Source organism: Myodes glareolus, chromosome X (genome assembly GCF_982192425.1).
Source record: "Myodes glareolus chromosome X, mMyoGla1.1, whole genome shotgun sequence".
NCBI lineage: Eukaryota > Metazoa > Chordata > Mammalia > Rodentia > Cricetidae > Myodes > Myodes glareolus.
Genome location: NC_142053.1, coordinates 34460085 through 34477828, shown reverse-complemented (window position 1 = coordinate 34477828; position 17744 = coordinate 34460085). Strand labels below are relative to the sequence as shown.

The window sequence follows — 17744 nt, the reverse complement described above, 5'->3', positions numbered from 1 at the left end:
TGCCTCTGTTGCTCACAGAGTGTCATAACGGGAAGAAAGTCCACCTTCTCCATTCACAAGGGAAAGGTTCTGTGACCCTTTGGCTCCTCACATACTTAAAATATCACTCTAGCATATAATTTCCCTCATAAAATTTAGCAAAGTATAACTGAAAAATTTAACAGACACTTTTCAGACCATTAATGATTCTATAAATACAAGACGAAAGTCATTTACAAAGCCATTTTCTGGCTAAAATTTAGCACTTCTTTTTCACTGCTAACATTAGCGCCAGTGGATGTTTTTCTTTCCAAAGCCATTTTCACATAAAAATAAAGTTACCTGTAATGATTTAATGGAATTGCAGCATATATCTCAAACAAGTATAAGAGGGAGTAGAGGTTTGATGAAACCAAAACTTCAGTCAACATTTAGGTAGTAGGCCAACTCACACAATTCTTATCCCAACTCAGGTATTGTATAGTGAGTACCCTCTCAACATCAGAGAGTCCAGTTCAGGTGTTGGTGTCATTGTAAGTCAACACAGGCCATGGACTCATGGAGTCACTGCATGAATAGTCAGAATGCTCATGTTAAATCCATAAATCCAAATGATTTGTTATATTTACTGGCGTAATAAAATTGGAAGTTGTTTTTCACTGGTGGTTATAGTGCAGTACCAAGGGTGCTTGATGCTTTCTGTACTCTTGGTATACTCTTTACATCTACAAATAATCCTGAGAATTTAGAGTTCAAGTTAAAAGAAAATCAGAACTGACCTTGTTTTTCCTGTACTCATTTTCTGATACCTACATATGCACGCCTAGGGATGTCTAGCAAATTTTACTTTCTTTTAATTTTATGAATTTAAATTTTCTACTCTGAAACTCAGATTTCAAGTAGCAGTATGTGTAAGCAATTACCTCTTGCTATACTATACAGAATGTTTGGCTTTCACTATAATGGATGAAAGTATTATTATAGAAACATTCATTTGCTGATCATTTGTCATATGTCAGGCACCTGGTAATTACATGCATTATCTCATTTTTCGTAATGATGTGCCTATGAGGATTTCTTGTCTTTAAAAAGCCTTTACTGTATTTGAAGTAACAAATCATGAAGGTTTGAATTGGTTTGTTCCTTGGGATAATTTGAAAATCAGTGTTTTACTTACAAACTATATTAGTCATTTTTCAAAGTAACTGTGTTTCCCTTTTTATAAAAAAAACTGATTAGTTTAGAATATCTGTTAAATCAGCAACATAACACTTTAATTCAGGTAGATATCTCTGAAGTTAACATTTATATATCTAAATTTTAAGGATTTATAAATAATGTGAATAGTAAGATGTGAGTGAAATTTTCATCATCATTAGATCAATTTTCTTTATGCTTTTATATGAAAAGTTATTCTATTTCAGGTAGCAGGATCTTTACTGTTTATTAAAGAAGATCCCACAGCCCTGTTGAAGTGGCACTCATTTGTGAGTCTGCTGTTATCCTAGCAGTAATCTTTGATCAAATTTTTCATTATTTCCCCTGGGAGCTGCAGAAATGCAGCAGTGTCAAACTTGCTTCTTTATGGCAAACTCAAGTTACTGAGAAAGAATTTGTTCCACAGTACAGATTGATGCCAACTTTTGCAAATGACAATTTTTGCTCTCTCGCCTCCTCTGGTGTATAGTTAACTTAGAGCTGAGTAACACAGAAAAATCGTGCAAAACCAAACAGATTGCAGAAGTCTAGCATCTCGGATGGTATGCAGATTTGTTGCTTTTCCTGAAGGGATCATCTTTACTGAGAAGCAATAAAGGCAGTCTCCTGAGTAATATATTGTCTAGGGAGTCAAGAGCCCTGGCATCTAGTCCAGGCCTTGACACGAGCTATGGGACTTTCTGGCAAGCAACTTTATCTCTGGGGGCTATGATTTCTGCAGGTAAAAAAAGGAATGACAATATCTCTTACAAACCTGTTGTAAGGAAAAACCCGAAAAGGTTATGTTCTCTTCATAAATGCATCTGAAGTAATATTCTGAAATGCACATATATGTTCTCTACCTAGTGACATATACAATGATAAATATTTGTCATTTTATTTAATGTTTGTAGCCCAATAAGAGGGACAGATGAATATAAATTGTTTACAAATATTGTGTATATGAACTGAGTATATTTTTATTCTATAATGTATACATTTTATGATTGTTATAATCTGGAAAAGGATATGTGGAAAAAAGCAAATTTCCTACTATCTAGCACCTGTCATTGTAATGCCAAATGATCCTTCACAAACTCATGGTCAAGGAAAAAGATTGTAGCTTGTACCTAATGTGTTAGCAACCATTTCTTTATACCTTACTCCTGTTCCTTGCTTTCAGAAACTTCTTTTTTTTTCTCCAAGAATTTGACAGCTGCCTAGTCAGGAAGTTTAACTGGTTCTATTGTCATAGCTTGATCTTCTCCTTTGATTTCTAATATAGCATGCACGTCATGATTATCTCTACACCTTCTTCCTCTGAATGGCATGATACAATGAGACTGATTGATGGTTTCATTCATGGGGTTTAAATTAGTGTATTTTTGCACTGTATGTACCATGTTCCCAGAAAAATAGTGAACTTGATGAGATGAAAGAAAATAACCAATATTTTCTTGCTTATTTGAAGTATGTTGTCCTCAATCCGCATTCTGGTTAACTGATTAGGATCATCATCAAGTACCTTTTTTTTTTGACTGGTTCTGCTGCATAAAATATATCTCAATGCAGCTGATCACATCACCTTAACAAGTAGCAATCAGAGTATCATGAATGCATACTGCCTTCCAGCTCTGGTTTCTACTTATGTAGTCAAGGATCATAGCCTGAGAATGGTACTTCCCACAGTGGTCAGGACCTGTCACCTTCATTAATTCAATCAAGATAATCCCCCACAGGTCATTCTAGGAACCCATCTCATAGGTGAGTTTTAATTCTGTCAATGATCACTAACTAACCATCACAAAAATAGTTTATTCCAAGGCAGCTTGGGCAGAAGTTGAAACTACGACTCAAAACAACAAGAAAAGCTAAAAGAGTTGAAATTTCTTATGATTCCTGGAAAAGGTTGTTGTAATGTAAACTTGTTCCAAAAAGGGTAATTAGTTCCTCCTATTGAGATTTAGCCTAGTGTAAGTTAGAACTCTTCCGAACAACTGCCTTATAAATAACCACAAGAAAAAGAACATAGAAAAAGAACACAAGAAAAAGAACTGAACTAAGAGTAAAACTTCAAGGGTCTATGACTAAAGAGTTCTTTAGAAAAAGGGCCAAACAACTACCTGGAAACTCAGCATGAAGTAATCTTCAAGCCAATCTAAAGAAAATAAATGACATTATTATATAAATACTGGAATGAATCACTTGTATTTTAATAAAGACACATCTCATATATATGGAGATTTCATAAAGCAAATTCTCAAATGCTTTCCACCGTTTTGACTCAGCTCTTTCAAAATCTGCCATGTTATCACAGATCTTTTAGAATTACTTGCAGAAATAAAACAAAACAGGTCAAATTAAAACATTTAATGCACCTCCATCACATTGCCTTTATTTTTCTACAGACATAGCCAGAATCATAGAAAAATATGACATTGTATGTATTATAGCATAAATCCTACATATATGCATATAATATTAATTATACTATGTATATGTTATATATAATATATATTATATAGATGACAGTATCCACATAGTTTTTCATTAAATGCATATACACCTTAATTTTATTTCATCTATTATCAAAGTTTCTGTCTTATAAACTGGATATGTGAGATTTTGTTCCACAGTTAATTTCTAATAGTGTTTTGGGTAAAAATACTGATATACCATTACTGCTGGACAGTTGAAATGTTTTCAAAATTTCGTTTTCCAAACATTTATTGAGTAAACATTTCTGTGGAAATTTATTGTGTATACTAGAAAGACATTTTTAAAGTAGACATGTAAAGAGGAACTTAGGGAACAAACAGCATAATTTCCCCAGATTTGCAAGACATTGTTAAATTGCTCTCCAGAGAGAACAATATTATATTCCAACTAGTGCACTATGACACTCATAATTCTTATTAAAATTTGCCATAATTTTTGAATGTGTACATTTATAGGTCTTGACTGATTTAATTTATAGTTTACTGAATGCTTATGAAGCCAAATATTTTCTCATGCATTGATTATAATAAGATAGAAAATTATCTATTCACAGCATTTGTCCATTTTCTGACTTTCTGTTTCAATATAGATATTCTTATAAATACTTTTTCTGCATTGATACTTGTAATTGTCTTTTTCACATTTGCTGCATGTGTTTTCAGTTTTTATCTTACATCTTTGTTATTGCATCAGATTAAATTGAGTAAAAGTCATAACTTCATGACACTGAGTCTTCCAGTTCATGAAAATATTGTAACTCTCCTTACATGCAAACTTTTTGTGTTTTTCAATATTGTTTGTTTATCCTATAAATGGTTACCTACATTTGCCAAGAATTATTTCTAGTTTTTTTCAACTTTTTTGTACTATGCATATAATATTGGAGCTGTTTTCCTATTGAATTATTAGTTATATAAGAGTTCATTATTGGTACTAATACATTAATTCTTGTTTCCAGATACCTTGCTTCTTATAAGTTATAATAGCTTATATTCTAGAATTTTTCTGTGTATATAAATATGACATTTGAAATCAGTGATAAACTTGTTTAAACTTTCCCATTTTATACCTGATTTACTTTCCTTATTCTGATATATTATGTAGAACATTTACTAAACATGTCTAATAAAATATTTGCTGAAATTTATCAATGATAAATAGATGTACGACTCAAAATTTGGCATTGCTCAGGGGTGGGGAAAATGGGCTGCAGTTGTTCCTTTGTACAGATGAAACACAGGTTAGGAAAAACACATGTCACTCCTAAAGCAGTCCAGGAGGGGAATGCTGAAGGCAGACAGCATCACTAGGAAGATCCTGAAGTCGCTTCAGAGTCCTACTAAGTAAGAAAATACAATTTTGAATTTTACCATGTGTCAATATATGAAAGAAGAAAAAACTATGAACAACAACAACAAAAAAAATCAGTAGACATGCAGCAAGCCTTGTGTGCTTAGATTTGTAAAAATATTCTAATCTGGAGTACCTAAGATGAGCCCTACTATCATTTCTGCCAAACAAATTACTCTAATATTTTGCAAGACAAGATAGGACTGTTTTGTTTCTTTTAAAGAAGTTAAAAATCAAAGTTTCTTTGTTGTTGTTTTTTTCATTATAACTACCAAATTTTCTCACTCATTATCTCCTAAACCTGCTGTTTTTTTTTTTCTCTCAGGCTTACTTCTCAAGAGACAAAAGTTCTCTTTGCAAAAGAAAAGTCCACTGTCAGCCATGAAGGGGGGAAGGGGGTGAGAGATGTGGAAATGCCCCCAAATCAGTGCCCAAATAATCCTGTACTTGCTAGTTACAAACCAGGGTGATGAATGCCTCTAGCAGAGATCACATGGACCAGAACAAGAGTCATTGAAGACAGGAGCTAGGTTCAGTGCCTCCTGGACTGTGGAAAAAACAGACAGAGGCCAGCTAAGACCTCCTGACCATCTCTGGGGATGCGGGAAAAACAATCCTCTCTGATAGGAAGAATAAATACTTTCTTGGTGTGTACTAAGTGCTTGAATTGACAAGGACAACCCAGGTGCTTTTGGAAAAAGGCCACTAGTTTATTCCTGACCACTTAGCCTTGAAATAATCACACAGAAACTGTATTAATTAGATCACTGCTTGGCCCATTAGCTCTAGCTTTTTTCTGGCTAACACTTACATATTAATTTAACCCATTTCTATTAATCTGTGCATCACCACAAGGTCATGGCCTACCAGCAAAGTTTCAGCACATTTATCTCCAACAGTGTCTCTCTCTCCACCTTTCTTCTCCCAGCATTCAGTGTAGGCTTCCCTGCCTACCTAAGTTCTGCCCTATCAACAGGCCAAGGGAATATCTTTATTCATTAACCAATAAAAGCAACACATAGACAAAAGAACCTCCCACACCAAGGTGCCGGAAAAAAGAAGAGGAGATAAAGAGTGGCAGTAGAAATAGGATTTTTTTCCTTCCCTTTTTTCCCTCTCTCCTCTCACATAACCCCCAGTCCACTTTTCCTCTTTCTTTCCCTACAATCAGTAAGAAAGAAGCTTCTGGAAGCAGGAATTGGAATGGGAAAGATACGGATGAAAACAAATCACAATGGGAATTCCACAAAGTTGGTTAATTCTCCTTAGTCATCCTCTTTGCCCTCATTTTCCAGTTCTTGCTTTTTCACTCTGACACGTTTCTTATTCACTAGCATCTTACTCTTCCTCATCATCCAATTCCCCATCATATAACCTTCATTTCCTCCTCTCTAGTCATGTCCTCTTCCTCCCCTTTTTCTCCTCATTGTGTACTTCCTCCTCTTCCATTAGCTGGGTATATTCATAATTCTCCTCATCATCATCTTCCTCATTGTAATCCTCCAGGTATACTCTGATATTGATATCAGAGTCAGGAGCCTTTTTGTTATCCCCATTTAGTCTAAGAGGTATATGACCTGGGAAAGAACCCTGAACAAGTTTTCTTCGTAGTCATTCAGTTGCTAAGCCCACAGTAAAATAGGTCTAAGCTCTTGAAATTCTCCAACTTCATCAGGGATTCTTTTGTACTGAAGTCTTTTATTTGGTTGCCACTTAAATTTCCATCCTTAAAGTTTCAACGTTTTTTTTGTTGTTGTTGTTTTTGTTTTTCTGCCAATACTCCCAGGTCCTCTGAGATTCTGTTACCACTTCTTTCAAGCTTTTCAAGTTTAACTTTGGTTAAGTTCACAATGGGGAGGGGAAAGGGAGGAAGATCTATGTTGATTGTACTTAAGAATTCCAGTTTTTCAAACTCATCTGTGAGACCTTTGATTTGGCCTTTAATTGACCAACAGTTGTCCAGGACAAATTCTTTCACTGCAGAGGCCATCTTCTCACACTGTTCTTAATGAATTGCTTGTCCACTTCTATTTCTCACTCTTTCTCTCTTAAGAGGATCCTGTGCCAGCAAAATTTAATCAATAAGCCCATGGCTATCAGTTTTAGGATTTGGAAGACTCAACTAAATTCACTGGGCTCTTCTTCATTAAATTTTTATGTAGAAGTCCTAAGAGCAGATATATCTATCTTGATTTTAATAGTGAAAAACGTATAATATAAAATCACTAGCATGATTGTTTACTGCAGATTTTATTAAATATCATTTAAAAATCCTTAATAGTCTATTAAAATGTTTTAAAACGTCAGTGAATGTTTATTGTTTTGAAAGTTATTTCTAAACCCATTCAAATCACATGTGCTTATAGTTTTGTTATTTGGATAATTGAGTTGATTACATTGAATAATATTTTTAATGTTAGATAAGGCTTTAATTTCTAGGAGAAAATCAACTTGCCTGCAATATTTATATGCTTTTAGGAATTCATAGGGCTGGTTCACTATATCATCTATTGTTTCTTTTAGCTTTTGAGATTGCAATATAAATACACTATTTCCTTCCTGCACACCCTCTTGTATAACCCCACTTTCTCTCTTTCAAATTCATATGGACTTTTAATTTTTGTTGCACAAATATATGCATATGCACATGTGCATATATGTACATATGTATCTCTAAATATAGCCTGTTCATTTTCAGTCTGTGTAATGTTACATATACATACAAACACACACATACACACACACACACACACACATATTGTGAGTGTTTTTAAGGTTTGGCCATTTGGTATTAGATAACCAATTGCTTTATTCTTCTCCAGTGAAGATTATTTCTCCCAGATTTCAGCATTCCTTACTTGCCTGTAGTTCTTTGTGGAGGATTGAGTTGCCTGTAGCTCTTTGTGGAAGATTGAGGTTTTGAGGGCTTTTTTCTGTCTACTTTAGTAGCATGTCTATTGTTTGATCCTTATTCAATTCATGTTTAGATAGTCATGTTGGTGACTTTTATGGGAGTAGCTTCTGACAGTGGTAAGAGACAGAATCTCACAACAAACTCCCTGATCATCTGGTTCTTAGAATCTTCCTGCTCCCTCTTCTGCAAAGACCCCCGAGCCCTATATTTGGGAATGTTCTGTAGATTTATCAGTTGAGACTGAATTATACTACTCTGCATTTTGATTTCTTATTTTCCTTAATTATCTCCATCTTTTGCAAAGTGAAGTTTCTTTGGAATAGGCTTCAGTTAACCATGTCTATACAGACAAATATTTAAAATGTAGTTAGGGATCATGCTAGTTTAGAAAGCAGTGGTTGGAGATTCTCCTCCAAGATCCATGGTTTCCCCAACCCTATCTGGTTAGCTAAGCTTCTAGTTCTTGGTATGATTTTTCTCTTGTTGTCGGGGGCCTTAAATCCAATTAAAGACCTGTGGGTTACTACTGTACCCTTAGAAGCTATTAGTCTGTGCTATTTATTATGGTTCATGACAATTATAGCTGTATAATGTGGTTGGATTCCTCCCTCCTTTGAAAGCTTTCATGATCCCTTCTGATAGACTGAGAGGTAAGTATCAGGAAAGAAACTTTCAGTTCAAGTCCCGCTCATGGTATCTGAGTCCTGTGACCAAAGAGGATGGTGTTTTCAGGAACAGGCAATACACATCCACTTCTTCAAGGCAACTAAAATCAATAGTAATAGCTTGAAATGTTTTGGAAGTCTCTTAGACAATACTGACCTACAACTCAAAGGAATACATTTCATGCCTGGTACTGGGATTTTGTTAGAAGATCTAAAGTAAAAATATCTGATTTGTGTTTACAGTGTTCCTTCCAAGAGGTTCACTGTTTCTCTTAAGAATTATTGCTTGAAATTAATGTGCAGTTTTCTTTTTTAAGTTGCCCTTATCAAATTTTTATATCATAATTACAAGTCTCACTAAATAAACTAGTAGTTTTCCTTATTATTTTAATCTTGAATCTTGTTCATTCATAGAAATATATATTGAAAGCCTGATAAACTTTACATAATTTACATATTGTATATATATGTGTATGCTGTATCATTTTAGAGATTTCTATGTATTGAAATGGAAATTTGAATCATTTTAAATTTTGGTGTCCTTCATAGTTCAACTCCTCTGTAAAAATAAGGAGGTGCACTCCAAACAAGTTAACTACACTATATGTACTCACATAATCTCAAACTTTTTTTATGACCCCACATTTCTACTCATATTGTATTAATTCACTTTATACAAAAATATTTACAGGAAATTTGACTTTATTGTGTCAGAATGTCTAGAAATGATTATTTCCAAATAAATTTTATACCTTTGTTTGATTTTGAATATTCCTGATAAAAATTTTTATATGACCTCTCAAGTATAAATCTGAAAGTCACACTGATTAAGTAGCTCACAATGGAAGAAATAAGTAATAATGCCAAATAGAATTAATTGGAGATTGTTAGGCCTCTCTATTTTCTCAGGGCACATTCAGAGATTTAGAGAACTCTAATCCCTTTACTGTAATGGCATTTCATTTGTATTTTAATAAATAAAACCTGCCTAGAGAGCAGTCCCACTGGTCAGCTTCACAAACCTGGCAGTAGTAACACACACCTTTAATCCCAGTAGCCACACTAGTTTGCCATAGAAACCATCCAGTGTATGCCTTTAATCCCAGGGTGCATGCCTTTAATCTTAGCCCTAGAGAGGATTATAAAATGGGAGGAGACAGCTATCAGACACAGTCTCATTTTGAGATTTCTGGAGGCAGGATTGCCATTTCCATTTCGGACTGAGGTAGAGATAAGTGCCAGTGACTATAAATACCTCCTTTATGTTTTGCTAAATCATATTGGTAAATTAGGTTAGAATAGAAAGGCTAGCTTGCTTTATTCTAATTACTAATTACATTTTAATGGATAGTAAGAGTCTGTTTTGATTGATTGGAAGCTCCATGACTGAACATAGTGGGTCCTGATCCATCCTAGATCATAGTCTATACCACTGACCAAAAGATAGCAGTTTTTAGACTATCACATCTTTATTCGTGAAGCACAGGAAACTCATGAAAATTTTATACATGTCATATGTCATCAACTAGTGTCAGGTTTTGTTTTTTTTTTTCTCGCATTGGTTTCTGTAGTTGATTCTAGAATCTTACCTTCCTGGTAGATGATGAGCCATAAGGTATTTTCTGGTTCTAAATTTAAAGCTACCACATGTCAGTGATGAAACTCTGCCAAATAGTGTGTTCTATGGATTTGCACATGTAGCTTTCAGAATTTGTGAACACTTCTTAATGATTTAACTTGTTTTGAGCCTATAATTCCATAGCTCAATATGCAAGATATTCCTGTTAGATAATAAATCTGCATCTTAAAAGATTATTACTCATCGCAAGAAAAGAAAAAGTGTAAATAAGTAAATGCAAAACAAAATTACATTCCTTGGGGATTCGCAAGAGGATTTGTCCACAATAAGATATCCCTAAGTTTCTCATATATAAAATCAGTTGTATTGTAAATAACTCTGAGGCATAAATGTTCTCATTTAGTGTGAAATGATTTTCTCTAAATTAATCAGGCCCCTTGGTGCTTGGGGTGCTGAAGACAAATATTAAAATAAATGTAATCATGCAAATAGTTTTACGTAGTTCATTATATAACATGCTTGAGAATAAAGATTTGGAGTACTAGATTTTTAAAATTCCTAAAATGAGAGTTCATATTATATATCATGATAGTAGTATTTTCCTTACTTTGTCCCTATTTCAGAATACCTTCTTAGCCTTTGAGGAACCAACCTGAAACTCTATCTGATATTTCATATATTTTCACCAAGATGCTTTCCTGTTGCTTCTAGTCTCATTTTACTGATCACTGAGCAACTAGCTCTTCTCATTGTTGATTACCATAGTGACAAAATATGTGATCAACAACGAAGACAGAGCCTTCTAATTTTCCAGTTGTGTTTCTACTATAATTTGAGTTTCCTCAAAGAAGCCATGCATATGTAACTTTCAGTTGGTGACTAGAATCTATATGGTTTAAGACAAGACCATTCTGTTTGTGGAAAAGCTTATTATCTGACCTGTTAGAGTGATGAACTCATTAGTACTTGGATGTTCAGAAAGGCCCTTCATGTTACATGTAAGGAGCTAGCCAAGATTTTTTCAGGCAAAATAAACATTCAACAAGTATTTGCTGGATTAGTAAATTGCTATAAATTCTTCCAAATATTGGTGCCAGTTCCTCAGTTTATTCAGGACTTATTTGTCATAATCAGAGTGGACAACAATGCTTTCGTTCACCTCTAAGTGACACAGGGTAACATTGGCGGGCAACAACCCTCAGCTAAATGTGACGGAGCCTTTGTTTCTCAATGCTTCACAAGCTAAGGATTGCTTTTGATCTTTTAAATTGTTAAAATAAAAATAAATCAGAGGAAAGTCTTTCGTGAAACGTGAAAATTATATACAGTTACCGTACCCATGAAAAACAAATTGACTACAACATGGCCACATTAATTCACTTAAATGAGGCTTTCGTGCCATGAAGGCATAAAACATTTACTATCTGGCTCTTTCCAAAAAAAAAAAAAAAGGAATGTTTTTCAACCCCTGACCTATGAGACTGATGAAATGGTTTTCATAAAGAAATCTGCTAAGGAAAACAGTGCAGCTACTTCATTCTAAATGGGCTATTCTACCTGAGCAATTTGCTTTCAGGCCTTATGATATTAACAGGTGCTAATGTACAAGAATAGAACAATAACTCCTGCCAAAATTGTCCACATTCAGAGAAAACTGCAGGCATATCTTATGCCAGATGTTTAAGGAAAAAGAGCTGAAATGAAACTGCAGAAAGCATTATGGGAAAGCCAAAGAAACAATATAAGAACCGCACCAAGGATTTGGCAAGAAGCTCAAACAAAAAAAAAAAAATAAATAAAAAATAAATAAAGAAAGAAAGAAAAAGAAAGAAAAAGAAAAAAGAAAAAACCTCTTTTTTAAAAATTTAGTATATAATTCCTAGGAAGGGTTTTTAACAGACACCTTCACAGAATCTCAGTTCCCATGAAACAGTTTTCTACTCCAGGGCAAAAACCTTCACTTCCTCAAAATTAGCATATTATCAACCAGAGAAAGGAAATCTACATCTTATTATTTTATCAACACTGAATCATATAGAATTTATTGACAATTTTTTTGCAATTATGTTATGAAGTTATGGGACTATATTTACATGCAGAAGAGATAAGTATGTAAGCCGTGGGTTACATACTTAGAGGAGGGGTTATATCAGACTTTTAGTCAAAGAAAGAAAATAGAGATTTCAGTACCATAGTCACTTTTAGGTATAGAAGCTTCCCATGCGGTCTGTTTTAAAATAATACAAATGGGAGTGAAGTTTAACTAATAGAGTTTATTTAAATAACGAAGACAATGAAACTGGATATTTCACCCCTTGAATGGGATTACATTTGGCGGTTATCTAGTTAATTTGATTCATTGGGATTTGTAAATTGGATCATTCAGAGTCCAAAGTGAAATGGTGATTTAAATGCAGCCCAATGGCCTCTAGAGAAATAATCAATTCCTTAGAATTCATCTGAAGAATTAAGTTTTATCCTAATTACTCACCTGGAGAATTAACTAGAATTTTGAAGCAGTTGACTTGGGGAAAAAATAAAACCTGGGCCTTCCATTTAGACAAAACCTCCAGAGAAAACCTTTGGGAACATTTGAGCCCATTAACAACAGGCTTGACGCCTATTTTCATGATAAAAAATGTATTCAATTATGTGGTTTGGTGGAGTTAGCAGATCTATTTACTTGTAACTTAGTGTTTATGAAACTCTACCATGTATCAACTACTCATGAAATAATTAAGTACACCAATGTAATGTGCAAACAACAAAATAGGTTGTATGCCTTCCCAGAGTTTGCATTATTTATTGCAGTGTGATTTTGGTGGGGGAGAAGTGGTGCATGCACATGTTTATGAGTGCTTGAATATATGTGGTTCATATTGGTGGGAGTGGGTATGTATATGTAAATGAGCACATACAGAGGTCCAAAGATGGTCTCAGATGTCTTCCTCAATCACTCTACAGTCATTTATTTATTTATTTATTTATTTATTTGCTTGTTTGTTTCTTTGTTTGCTTTTGTATGTGTCAGGGCCTATCTCTGAAACTGAAGCTCATGAACATCTGCTAATATAGGTAGAATGCTTGCCTTGGGAATGCCTTGCCTCTGCTTCTGGAGTACTGGGATGACAGACACCTTGCCAATTCAGCTCTTATGTAAATCCTGCAGATTTAAATCTGGAGTCCAGACTTGCTGGCAAGTGCTTTATCCAGTGAGCTATCTTGGAACCTGGACTGAAAAATGTTTTTATAACTTGGTATGGTGACATACCTCTTTATTCCCAGCACTCAGGAGGAGGAGGCAGGTGGATCTCTGTGAATTCAAAGTCAGAGAGTCTATATTATGAAATACTTTAATTCTTTTATCTTTATTTTAAACTGATATAGAAAAAGCAATCAGTGAGATACCATGGTATATTTCAATACATATATAATTGTATAATTTAGAAACCATAATATATATAATATCCTTATACATTTCTTATTTTTTATTGATAAAAATTTTGGTATCATTTTCCATACTCTTTAAAATATATACAATATTGTTTTCTATAGTTTCCCTATTGCATAACATAATAATATATTGTCTTATTTCTATGGGGATATAACGCAGAACCTACTCATCAGCCTTTTCCCATCCTCCCCTACTTCCCTCAGCATCAATTATTCTAGCAACTTCTATGGCATCAACATCATATTCCACAGATCACAGAGACTTGTTTTTTATGAGTGGCTTATTTTATTTAACATAAAATCTCTATTTCCTACTATTGCTGTCACAAATGACAGGATTTCATCTTTCTTTTAGCCAAATAGTAATCTGTTCAGCAACAGCTGATAGACACTGGTTGTTAAAGCTCCCAATTTTATGAGGTAGGCACCAGCAGTAATTACCATGAAAATAATTTCAGGCAGGGGCACATCTGTATAACAAAACAAAGTAGTGAAAGAAAATCTAAAATGAGTGACACTACTTCAGATAATATAGAAACATCAGGGCTTCATAATGTAGTGGCTTTGAACTGAAAACTAAATGCTTGGAAAAAATTGGCATGGGAATATGATTGAGGAGTACAACCAAATATGTAAAATCAGTCATGATATGCAAGCAAATTTCATTCACTAGACTACATTATCATGCTTACAATCCAAGCTCAAATTTGGATTTCAATAAATAATCTGAAAAAATGTGAAGTATAACTATGATGTCTGTTTATTATTATCATTATTTTAATACATTATAGGAGTTGAGAGAATGCTTGATAAAAATAATAGCATTTCAATATCATATCATATGGGTATTTTATCTGTTTTGTAAGGACAAAGATCAAAGGCTCAGTGAGACTAAATAGCAACTGTAAATCCAGCTAGAGAATTGTCTCATGGTTATGGAGAGATAACCTGGAAGCCATATTTTTCATTCTAAATATTAAAATTGCATTCCATCTTAAGTCACATCTATAAATTGTAAAAGTCTATGTATTAATTATTATCAGTCACAGACAATATAAAATATTTATTATTTTCTACTTTAGTTTTCATATGAGAAATCATAATGCTTATGATCAAACTAGAGGATGTGTTATACAAAATTACCCAGGCATTGTTTCTATACCTTCTTCTCTTTCCTTCTTCCTCTTCCCCTCCTTTCCCCCTCCCCCTACTTTCCAGAAACTGAACTGAGGCAGATACTAAGTATGCATTTGGACCACATTGCATATGCTCATCTCTCTTACTGATTTATTTATTACGGCAAGATAATTCTTTGAACATAAAAATTGTCATAGCGTAAAATTTTAAGTAGAGATTTGTTTAATTAGCTTTTGTTTGGATTTGGAGTCAACTGTCATAGCACCAATCCTAGATGGGGACATCTGCACTGGATGGAGCTTGTAAGATATTCATTGACTTTATGTCCATAGTAAAGTAGTCCACATAATTTTATTTGTACAAATGCACTGGGCTGTGGTTGATAGGATTTTCATTTTCAACTCACATATGTAAAGCATTTTCAACATGACACAAGATGTAGCCAACAAAGTCAGCAATTTGTGACAAGTAAACAGTTCTGCTTACCTTTCATTTGTCAAATGTTGATAAAAAGCATCTATATTGCTTGTTCCATCCGTTAATTGTACATTTTCATCCCAGCTGAACTGACAAGCTATGGTCTGTCCGCTCATATTAGTCTGGATGACTTTGTTGCCAATAAAAACTTTTAACTCCTTTACATGTGACATAAAATAATACAAAAACTTTATAAAACAATACTGGACATGTTAGTTATGTTTATGGCACATTTTAGATGAACTATTGAGCACAAAGTTCAAACACATCAGTTTTTGATGTGCTCATCAGCACATGAGATCTTTGATCTCAAGATTGTAATTTGTTCACTTTAAAGTGAGTAGATATTAACTATCTCCAAAGCACATTTTCCTCCTTCCCTATTTATTTATTTCTTGGTGGTCTTTCTGTCTCATCTAGGGAGACCTCCAACTTATAATCTTCTTGAGATAAAATGAGAGGTAGTGAGAAGAAAGAGAATTGGAGAAAAGAAGGGAGGGAAAGAGAGAAGGGGGAAAGAGAGAAGAGAAAGAGACCAGTTTTAGGTTTTTCATTGGTTATTAGTGAGTGATCAGAAGAAATGAAATGGAAATTAGGACACACTTAAAGGCTACTAGAATCACATTCATTATAAAAGCAATGATCAAGTATAATGTTTAACATGTATTAAATTTAAAATTGTTAAAAGAAAACTCAAAAAATTTCCAAAGGACCTAGATAATATAAAGTTCATCATGTTTGTTTTCTGTGCTTAATTCATAAGCAGAATGAATCGTAGAATTTTTTATAATGAAAACACTCAAGCTATAAATATTACTAAAGCAGTGAATTTTTTCATTGATATTAGAATAAGAGACTATGGACTTCTTATAAAACGATATGAGCAGCTCAGCTCTAGGTCTAGTGTATAATAGTTGTTCAGATATCAACTGATTTGTAAGTCATCAGTCCCACAGTTATAATTTTGTTATTTTTGAATCCAAACACGATCTGAAGAACTGAAATAGATTTATGAACTTACACAAGTTAATGGCAGAAGAGGAACAAGATCTTTTATAATTTGAATTCAAATTCAGTCATGAACCTTACTGCTGTATTACTGTTTCTTATAATTTATTGTTTTTCCTCCTTTTGTTCTAACTTATTACTTGTATTGAAAGGATATAAGATTTTTATGATTTTTATTCCATCATATAACTTCAACTTAAGAACAAAGCATTAATAATATACCAAAACATAAATACGTACCTTTCAAACTTGGAAATTATCCCTCCCCAAACAGGTTGGTTTGTATTTACTCTCCCTTTTGTAGGTCAAATCTCCAAAATGAGGACTGGAGCTACTGCCTAACTTAGTGGGATAAGCCATTAATGTGCTTTTGGACATCAATGAATACAAAGATATTTTCTCGAAAGTCATCAAGTCAAATTCCTTCCTCTATTATTATTCGCTTTCGGCTCTCATGAGATATTGCATAATACTTTTAAAGTTGTATTTTCTTAATATTCTGAGGGTTAGATTTCATTAAAGTTTGTTGGGTAGAAGTCAGTATTCTTATTTGAATCTGGACTTCAAATGAGCAACTGTTTTTTTCAGTACACATATATTCGATTATAGTAGAGGTTTGCTAAATTATGTAGCTCAAAATTATCTGTTTTGACCTGGGTAACTGGCACAGTGAACAAAGTGGTCATTGTACAATCAAGAGGATTTGAGTTCAAATCCCCAAAACACATACTATTGTTGAGTGAGCATAGCAAACCTACTGATAATTCCAGAGCTCAGGATGTAGAAACAAAGGAGCAAAGCCTGACTCGCTATATCTGCAATGCCTTGATTTAAGTAAAAGACTACTTTAATGCTTCAGTTGTGGTCAGGTTGTTAGTGCTGGTGATTTACATATTCTCAAAGCATATTAGTGCTCCAGCAATAACAGGACCCTTTCCAGAGCTTTTCAGGAGGCAGGTTGAAACCTTCACTACACTTTTCCATCTATTCAAATATGCTTCTTCTTTCAATAAACATAAAAATACATGCACCCGAATGCTATTGAGTGTTATTTTTTGTAACTTCTTTATGAAAATATATTTTCAAATTTTATTGTGACTGTAAGCATACATTTCCAAGTTACATACCATATAATGCAACTGTAGAGATTTTGAAATCATCCCTTAAAATCTAATGTCTGTGGTTGGAAATCAATCATTGATCTGTAACATGTCAAAATAAAGCAGAAAAAAATAAAATATCAATTCTCTATTTAATAAAAAATATTTTTGGGTTCTGCAAGCATGTGGTATATATGTATACATATAGTCAAAGTACCAATACATATAAAATTAAGAGTAAAATATTTAAAACTCATCTGGCTAAATCAATGTTTCTCAAAATAATTGCTGAAACAAAAGTTAAATAATAATTAATCAATTATTTAAATTCTTATTAGAGAATACTAACAATTTATTCTTTCATAATAATAAATGTTCCAGTTTGC

General features: G+C 33.6%; 1 protein-coding gene and 1 pseudogene across 1 annotated transcript in view; one reads left to right on the top strand and one right to left on the bottom strand.

The window, feature by feature from the left end:
• Positions 1-17744, top strand: part of Tenm1 (teneurin transmembrane protein 1) — an 819764-nt gene that overhangs the window by 179106 nt on the left and 622914 nt on the right. The gene's annotated exons all lie outside the window — the stretch shown is intronic.
• On the bottom strand, positions 6291-7015 carry LOC125403687 (acidic leucine-rich nuclear phosphoprotein 32 family member A pseudogene; annotated as a pseudogene).